Source organism: Melopsittacus undulatus, chromosome 10, assembly GCF_012275295.1.
Source record: "Melopsittacus undulatus isolate bMelUnd1 chromosome 10, bMelUnd1.mat.Z, whole genome shotgun sequence".
Classification (NCBI taxonomy): domain Eukaryota; kingdom Metazoa; phylum Chordata; class Aves; order Psittaciformes; family Psittaculidae; genus Melopsittacus; species Melopsittacus undulatus.
In genome coordinates, this window is record NC_047536.1 from 29760251 (window position 1) to 29770793 (window position 10543).

Sequence of the window (10543 nt, forward strand, 5' to 3'; positions counted from 1 at the left end):
AAGGGAAAACAAAACAAAAACCAGGCTACAACTCAAACACCCAAGAGAAAGGCATCATATTGGTAACATTTTTAGCCAGGTAACCTGTTTCAGTGTTGCCTTTGGAAAGGCAGACAACTCATTTGCCACTTTCATGCACTAGAGAACAGGAGGGGGAGGAAGGGAAAAGTATCTTCATAACTCAGAAGCCACACAGAATGTTCCATGAAACTACACAAACTTACCCTGAAAACGTGCATCTAAAAGACCTTCTGAATATACCTGGTGGCACTAGATTATCTCATTCCATGGCTCTAAGACACCTTGACATGTATCGAGTCTGGAAACAGTAAAGGGTTTAGGCTTCCTCAGTGTCATGGTCAGCCAAGGCTAATGCAGGTGCTACTCATTATAGCTATAACACTTGCATTGTTTGCAGCTGCCTTCTCCCTCCTCCCCCATTTTCAGGTGCACCTGATAAATCAGGGCAAAATGGCTCTGCAGTTTAGCCACATGTGTAACAACTTTGACCAAGAATTGCTTGCCCTGACCTAACAATTAGAGCATTTTCTAGAGAACTTTAATGGATGGGTTGTTCCAGAAATCTGAAAATACTGTAAAATACAGTTAGGATGGCTTTAGACTTCAAGTCCTATCAGTACCCATGTGTGTAATCTTCAAAAGATAACATGAGATAGTATGAAAGCCTTTCAAATGATATTTCCAATAGGGCAGTGATCCATAACCCAACAAAAAAGGTTGGACAAACAGTCTAACTACACCTGACCTGAACAGGCTCACATTTAACAGTGGTGGTAACAAAGTGGGGGGTGGGGACAGAACCAAAATCAGACAAAAAAAAAAAAACAAACCCCAAAAAACCACCCCACACAAACAGAGCACACGAACTCAGGGATTACCTAAAGGTAGATCAATACCTGTAGAGCTGACCTTATCACCTTCACTCTTCTAGTATATTGCAAAAGCAGTCATGAACTCAGAAGTAAGCAACTTACACCATATCCTAAGCTTATCACCAGCAGTAACAAGCCTGATTTTACAGGGTATAAGCAAGATTAGCAGTAAAACCAATGGTGGCCCCCATGCTCTCTTCTCCCTCTTGTTTAAACAGCATGCTGTCTTAAGCAACTGCTTTTTTTCTTACCTCTGTAAAATGTCAGAAATAGGACTGGCTGTAGATAACATAAGAAAAATGTGTGTCCACATCTAAAAGCATAAAACCTCACCAACAATAATGCCACACACCGCACACGGAAGGCTAAAATCCCCTCATGAGACTGACACTGGAGGCAAGGTAATTTTGTTCCACTTCAAAGAAAATCAGCTTATTGATAATTGTCAGCTAAAAATAAAAGCCACCAATTAAACTAAAAGTATTATTAAAGTAATAGGGCCCATCTTAAGTACTCATTTATATGGCATAAAAAAGGATTTGATGTACCTTCTCTTAACTAAATGCAGCGTATAAAATCAGAATGGAAATATATTCCATAGCAGATTTACATCTGTAGTACTTAAATTCTTTCACAATAGCCTCTTCCCTAATACACTGCATTTAGAAACATCAATAGATCTAGCCAGAGAAAAAAAGCACACAGGCATGCTACCCCAGCAGTCAGGTTTAGATATTCCTCACCACTCTCATACCCCTGGCATAAAGAATACTATCCCTCTCCTCCCCTTATCTCAATTTTTTAGTATAAAAACAAGTCAGAAGAATATTTAAGACATTTCTAAATATTCATGATCAAAAAGCTTCCATGAACATAATGCAGAATATCCTGTATCACAGAGTCATTCAAGATCACCTCTTCAAGGGAGGCTCATTTAAATGCAGGAGTTGAAGCAACCTCCAGTGTCAGACTGTAGCATCCAATATCATTTTACATGCTACCAATGGCTTGATTTCACAGACAAATAGAATGCAGACACCCCTTCATTCTCAGGGTTCTTAAAAAGAATAAAAGACAGAACAACCTTTTCTATGCAACTGTAACACAGAAATTCATCTTGAAGATTTTGGCTGTGATTTCTTGTCCATTATTAATGAAAAAAACAGCTCAAGATCAAAAGATAATGTTCTATTGTAAAGGAGATTTCCTTCTCCTTCCTACTCTGCTTTTTGTCTCAACTATACATTAGCCTCAGTGATACCATGCAGAAAACTGATAAGCAGACAATACAAACTTCCAAGTTATTAAACCCAAAGCCAGGATGAACACGGGTTTCAAATGAAAAATTAAAAAAAAAAGCCAAATCAAACCCAAATCCCACACAACTCATATGCAAAATAAAAGCAGACTGAAAACAGCACGCTGTCATCAGGAAAGGGACTTCAGCAAGGCTGAATACCAGGTTTATTCTGCCTGCCTTCACTTCTTCTATCCCTCCTTCTCCCAGGCTGTCTTCAGATCACAGCAACAAATCCATTAGTATTAATCAAAAATTAAATAAAACAAATAAATAAATAAGAAAGTAACAGAGTTGACAAATTCTGAACAAGTCAAACAACCCATTATAACTGCAAACAGTAAATTAAATTACTGTACGCTTTCATGCAGTCTAGTTCAAGCACAAATAAAAATAATCCAGAACACACAATAAAAAACAAAACCAAAAAACACCCACAAAAAAAAAACCAACCCACCGTTTTGTCTGCTTCCTCTAAACCCAAGCTCTTATGCTGGGGCTTTCACCCAGATACTATTTCGAAGCTATGCTGTATTCATAATTAGAACATACACATCTGTGTCTCATACACAGCGGTTCATTATAAGCCACAATATTTCATGAGAAAATATTTATTTTACAATAGCGATGACAGAACCTTAAGCTTACTTTAAGTGTCCGTTTGAACTGCATTAGAGATAATGTATAGCTACACATTACTGCCTCTCATACTTCCAGATTTGCTTGTTTTCCCCCTTGTTACTCCAGAAAGAATCCAACATTAAATTTTCTGTTAACTTTAAGAGATTTAAAGGCAGAATCATTCTTTTTTTTGTTTGTTTTTTTTTTTTCCTTAACAGGTTAAAGAGGAAGGCGACACTGCCTGAATCAAGAGACTGATTTAAAACTGTGTTCACCGGATGAGCTGACAAAGTGGGAAGCTTCTCTTTTAAAAGAAAACCTCACTGTGCTAAAGAGTAGGAGCAGAAACGACAAACAGAACCAACTTTAGAACCAAACAAAGAGGACTCTGGGAATTATGTCAACTCAGAGAGCATCCCCAACCATATTCCCCACGGTTTTACCCCAGAATCGCTATCACTTACAGAGGTATGCGACCTCAGGGGGCGGGAGGGAGGAATAAATAAATTATTTTTTAAATATCACATCTCCAGCACTCAAAAGCAGAATTTCATTGCAGTTGCAAGGCAGAAATGGGTAAGGCACATGGAAATCAACCTTTTATTTGCAGTATTTCTCATCCCTTTCGTTATTACCAAAGACAAGAGAAGTCACCTCTGAAACTTACCGAGGCTACAGGATGATCAGGAGGAGAATGCAGATAACACGGTGTTTGGCACCGCCTCGCTATCAGATAAACCCAGATGAATGGCAGACAGGGCCATTCTAGCCCAGGTATTTCCCGCACCCACCCGCTCTGCTCCGGCTGCACAGGCGAGGGTCAGACGGCTCCGAACACAAATCCTTGGCGACCTCAAGTCCCTCACTGCTCCGGGAGGAACCTCCACCCAAACTCACCCTACCGAGATACGCATCACACAGCGATGTTAAGCCTTCAGCTTAACACACCAGTCTCCCGCCGCTGCCTCAGGAATCTCTCTTTCTAACTACGCTCAGCGCTAAAGTTACAATGGTTAGAAAGAGGTAAAGGCATTTACACGCTGCCCTGGGAATCCCCTCATCCCCAGCCCTGCGAGTACTCAATACACACAACCCGTCTGCGCTCCTTTTCCTCCTCCCCTCAGGGAGACACATCCATACTGGGGAGGGGGACAAGAGGGCGAGGAGAGCCGCCCCTCAGGGCCAGCCCTAAGCTGCTCCCTTCCCCGGCAAGGGGCACACCTCCCTCCCGTACCTCAGTCCCACCCCAGCGCTGGGAGCAGGGGAACAAGAGCTACAACTCTCCTCCCTCCACTCGTTACTCCCTCCCTCCAAACCCCACTCACCTGGGAAAGGAGCCAAAGCTCAGCTACGTCTCCTTCTCCCCGTCTCCCCCACGCTCAACCTCTCGCCGCCATTTTCCTCGCTGCCTGGATTTAAATAGGAACCAGCCTGCCCGAGAGCGGCCGCCGGGCGGCGCGAAGCACTGTGGGACCTGTAGTGCGGCTCCGCGCGGGGCATCTCGGGACCTGTAGTGCCCAGCGCCACCGCTCCCACCGCTCCCCGCGGCAGCGGCCCCGCCCGGCCCGGTGACCGGAGCCGGCGGGGATGGGCACCGGGCTGTCCGCCTGTACCGCTGCTGCCGCCCGCCGCCCGCAGGTACAGTCACCACCCGCCAAGCTGCCTCCGGCCGTGCTTGGTGCTCAGTAAGTAGCGGCTTGTGTGCATGAAGGATTAAAGTGCAATAGAGTATCAGCCCTGCGCTGCACTCCACCACAACTTAGGGGTGAAAGCCACAGTTGCACCAAGCGTCACTTTTTTCCATTTCAATGAAGAAAAATCCTAGTCTAGTAAAGAGAATGTTTAATAAAACGCAAACGGGTTACAATAAAAGTTTAAAAGAACATAAACAGCTTGTTGCTCTCTACCTCAGGTGTGGGTTTTCAAATGAACATGATTCACTTGCTGTCTGTGAAAGCAAGAATATGAGGGGCTGCAGACTTGCAATATGGAACCTGCCCATGCCACCACTTGCTTGCAGAAATATTATTTTCATAAACAGTTTTAGAACTAGTATTTAAAACTTTGCAGACTAAGACTGGGTGGAGACCACAGCATACTTCAGGTTGTGCAAGTCATAAAGCAGCCTTGTAAAAATGCTTTTCTTATTTTAAATGTGTGAATTAATGAAAGTGCATGGACTGAAGTCCTTCCAAGATATTCATACAGAGCTCATTCTAGATGGACAGGCAAGTAAAGTCATTAAGTAGACCTTCCAGCAATTCCCAAATAAAAAGATACGTCAAACTAGTGTTGGGCACTCCTGAGCAAGTTACTGGCACAATACGAGTCTCCAGCTATCTCTGAAATCAACATTACAAACCACAAAATCCAGAGATAATTCACATATGTCAACTTCTGGGGAAAATAAAAAACCAAGCTCCACCTTATTTACCTTGCAGTTATACCACACAAGAACTTACTGGTTAAAAATGTCCATATTTAAACTGAGGTTTAACCAGCTAGTAGAGACAGATTTCTCACGTTATCACAGCAGAAAAAGGGTTCATGTTGTCAGAGTACCGTAAGAGGTATGATAGCCTGTGCCTTGTAGCATGAGATCTGCTGTTTAATGGTTCTGCTTCCTTCATTCCAGGTGGTTGTTTTTTTTTGCAGATTGTTCTCTTCTTCTACTATGAATTATAACAGAGCATTTATCACAGCAGAAACAAAGGAAATGTGCAGGGAGGAACAGGTTCATGAGGGGCAGCAGTAACACTGAAGATTAATTACAGTGGGGTTTTTTTTCCTTTTGGCAAACTGCATATTATCCATATTTCTTCCATTTAGGCCACAAAGTCCTTAAATTACATTTACATCACATCCCTTAGACTCAAGACTGATACAGAACTTCTAGCATCAATGGAGAACAAATACTGTGCATCTGTTTTTTCACCCCTTTTTAACCTGTAGTTCCTGTTCTAGCAATTATAAATAGATAACTTCAAAATTAGTTCTGATTTAATCACTATATCCTTCATTACATAAAGTGCTTTCACTTTTCATTGATATATGATGCTCGACTGTCCTGGGTTCAGCAGTAGCAGTCATTTTTTCTCCTTCTTGGTAGCTGGTGCAAAAATTATCCCACAAATAATAGTAGATGTAGCTGTAGAACTGTAGTGTTTAATGGTTGTGTCTATTTGCTCCACCTGCTGGTGCATATTCCTTTTAAAGCAGGCTTTAGAAGCTCACATGTATTAAAACTTTGTCCAAAGATGTACACAAGAGACATTCTTTACTGTAAGCTGAATTTGTGAGACATACCAATTAAATCCAATCTGATTCCAACATTTTCTAAGTCAAAAAAAAAAGCCAGTGGAAGCCCAGATGTATGGAAATGTAACCCACAGCTCACCTTTCAGATGCTGTCATTCGTTTTTATTGTGACAATAACCCAGACAGTCACCATTTTCCACCATCTATTCTACTACAAGAAGTGTTCTCACTCACTTGGGCATCTCCTTGTCTCCTGAATATTCGAAGATCAATTGCCATTTGAACAATTAGAGCAGGAGAAGCATCCCATTTCTTCAACCCATTTAATTGTTCTCTGCTCAGGAACATAAAACCAGACACTATGCTCAACAATCACTCTTCATTCCATCTACTGATAGGAATATTTTTTTTTTTTTAGGTTTAGTTTTTGAGCTGTTTGGCAAGGAAATAGTAACAACATCCCCACTGGGCTATGATATTGTCCAACTGTACTCCAGGACAGAAGTATCTTTCCATCTCTTTTTCTCTTCCCAAATTAGAAAGAGACAGCACAAAAGAAAACCATCCAACAAGCCTCTCTGCTCCCCCAAATCCAAAGTTCTCCCCATCCCCCAAATCTTTGGTACTGGATTTTCCTATCATCATAATGAGACCAAGCCATTAGGCCTTAGCTGAAATCACTTGACGTTTTAGCACGAGTATGACTTTGCACCTAAATGTGACTGCTTACTCAACAGGGGCCCCCTCTGTGGGTAGAAACCAATAAACTTTATTTTGGGGTTCCCTACCTAACTGGTTTAAGCAAAACTAAGATTTGTCACCTGACCACCAGGTTTTCTGGCACTAAACTGGCCCTTTTTGGTGTCTGCAAAACTTTAACTTCATTTAACTCCGGTGTTATTTTGATTTTTTTTTCTTTTTCCCCTGTACCCTAAGTTTGCAGGTGACCGGCAAAGAATATCTGACATACAAACCCTCTTAAATTACCTCAGGGACTGAAGAGAAAAGTTGTTCTGATATTGAATAAGAAGCAAAGAAAACCATCTCTGATAGAAAATTGGTAAAAGTGCTGAAGAACTGGTGTATATTGCCTTTTTTTCTTTTTAATAAATCCCAAACACATCCATACCTTTTTCCTAGACTAGCAATCCATTTTTTTGTGGCTAATCTGCCTAACTGACCAGACTAGCAAGAGTCACTGCTTTTAGCATAATAATAAATTATTATTATATATTATATGTTATATATTAATAACATATGATTATTATATTATTATATATAGTATAATAAATATAATAAGAAATTATTTAATAGCAACAAAGAAAATTAAAGAAAATTTACAGTAAAGTAAGATGCATCAGAAGTACATCATTAGATTTTTTTTTTTCAAATGGAGAAAGTTTTCTTTAGCAGTATCTTATCAAGTGAGTAATCAGATCCTTGCATGCCCTGAAGACTGGCTCTTGTGCTGTGGATTATTGATTATATAGTAATGAACAAATCCTCATGTAAAACAAAGTATGTAAAAAAGCCTCCTAGTGTCTCAACAAAATAATTCATATTTTCAGCAAACTTTCACTAACCTATAAATGTAATTTAATCATTGTATAAGCTAAAATCATGTGAATTTATTTTTCATACTGCTTTTGTAAAAACCAACACATTTCAGCATTAATTCTTTAACCAGAAAAAAGACAGAGAATTCTATTAACTGAAAACACATCTTAGGGGGAATTTAAAATAAGTCAGTATCTTTGCTACAATGAGACAGTCACACATTAGTCAATCCATAGTACTTTGCTGGTTTCACTGAAGAAGTAACTGTATGTAAGAATGTTAAGGGATAATTATAACAAATATACGTTAGAACAACACTAGTTCGTAAACATTTTTTCTTGCTCATGGCCAGTAAATTCATAAACTCAGTTCCAGCTACTGAGGTTTAAAGCTAAGCATCTAAAATTTCATAATTCATAACATCAGTGATTTTCTACCCATTTCTGTAACTGCTAGACAGTTTTTTGTGGTAGAAGTCAACACTGAGATGGATTAAGAAAGGCAGCACATATGTGCTTTCAGTTAAGTAGATGCAGCAGCCCATTTTAAAATTAAGAAACAAATATAGATGAAACATTGCCTCCTCTATCCCAATTCATCTATCAACAACATGGTGAAGCTGATTAATATTTAGAGTTACTTCACATTCAACAAGCCTGAGCATTCAGAAATTCTAGCATTTTTCAGAACTTGCTGGAAACTCCAGCTCCCAGACAACATCATGCATTCTTAGAACCTACACTGAATTATTTCAGTTTTTAGTGGACTTAGACAGGAGCAGGCAAGGGCAACAATACTGTCCACACTGCTCTGCCTTCCTACAACCTGCACTCTATTCCACTTCTTGTGGCCAAATCAAAATCTCAGTAAGAAGAGAATGTAAAATGTATCAGCTAAAGAAGGTTTCTTGTTACTGTGCTTTTAAAACCAAGACAACTTGTTCATTCCTGCTTGCAACATAAGCTGTTCTGCACTCCCTAAAAGATGCCCTTCCTTGTATCTCTAAAACAATATTCAGGAGATAAAACAACTCTTATATACCCAGTAGGAGGAAATGAAGGTTAAAAGGAAAAGGACTAATTCTGGTTTCTCAACAAAGCAGATGCTTAGTAATATTCTGTATTTTGATGTGCATATGCCTAGTTGCAAAGACCTCTGACATATGAGTTCAGGTTAAAATTAGATTGTGACAAGATACAACATACAGTTGATTTACATAAATTAAACCCTTAACTATTAAAAGACCTTAATAGGATCATTCATTAAAATATTACATCATTATGGAACACGCCTCAACATCTGTGCTGACAAGACTTTATGCAGCTTCAGCAAAGGCTTGAAAATTGAAATAGGAAGAAGGGTTCAATTTGACTGTTACTCTATGTGACATTCATTATATTGAAAGAAGTAAGAAACACAATCAGCTTAGTTTGGAAAAGACTGACAAAGCAATATTTAAACAAATAATAACTTTAAAAATCCCAACAACACAACAAAAAAATCCACAAAACAAACCTCACTAAACACAACCCTACCATGCTGCAGTACCTAACCTAGAGCTCAAGTGCATCTTTCTGACCTGTCTCTTCCATGGCACTCAGGCTCTGTGTTTTTAAGAGTTTTGAAGATCCTCTGTGGCATAAATATGATTTTGCAATACTCTTATTACCCCTGGTTTAGATTTGGCTTTAATTAGCATTTCTTTGGCTAAACACTTACGTATGAGAAATCTACTGTGCTCTTTTTTGTTTGACTTCATAACAAGACACCTGGATTGACCTCAGATCTTGCTGTGACATGAGGTTTTGGAACTGGTTGAAATATTTGGTGAAAGAAAACTAATTTCAAAGACATTAGACATTATTAGCAATGCTTCCAAAAACTACAGTTCAAAGAAGTTGCCAAGCACTTGGGAATTCCTAGTTGATGACCTCTGTCTCATACCTCCCCTATAAAATGGTGTTTTTAACATGTGAAACAACCCCAACTGTGGCAGACTTTCTTCCTAACCAAGGAACAAACCAACAAATGTTAATTTAAACAGCGTAAATTGATTTAAAAAATTAATTGCAGAGATAAGCTCAGAATCATCTTAGTCTTGTAAATTTAAAAGTTGCTTAAAATACCTCTAAGCAAGTATTCATTTGCATCCAAGTTCTACTTTTCTGACTTCTCATTCCCACTCAGCCAGAAAGAAAAAAAAATGACATTAAAAGAAAACCAAATTGTCTTCGTCATCTCATTTAACCACCACTTCGCATTTCAGATTTCACACTCTAACAGCAAGCCAATGAAAAAGAGAGACTTAAGAATCAATGTCCGAATTCGCTTTACTTCCAAAAGCATATACACTTGTGGTTTTTTTGTTAATTAGTTTTTACACCAACCTGCTCACTTTTCCTTGTAAACTCATCTTTATACCTGTAAAGTAATTACCCTGTGAGACTTGAAAGAACATTAGTATAAATAAATTAAAACCAGACTTTTTGTTAGAATTTCCTGAAACTTCTTCATAATAACAAGCCTGGAATTAATTTCATGCACTTGATGTTACTGTAAGTATGTATCCAAATATATTATATATAGACAGTGATTTTCAATTTAAGAAAAAAAAAAACAAATATCATGTTGTAAGAAGATTCTTACATCAAGTACGTGTGCATGGAAGACAACAGTAGCTATCCATATACTTGCGTTGTGCTTGTATTTCTAAAATTAGAATTTTAATAAACTCAAAGAAACAACCCCAAAAACAAAAAAACCCACAAAAAACAACCAAAACCCCTCAAGTTTCTTTGAAATAGCCATCATGCTATTATGCATGTTATGCAATAAGAAGATTTAAGAGTGTAATCAGTTTATTTAAGTGGCAATATTAGGAACATACTTTCTGATAACACTGAAAGATCTCTAGCAT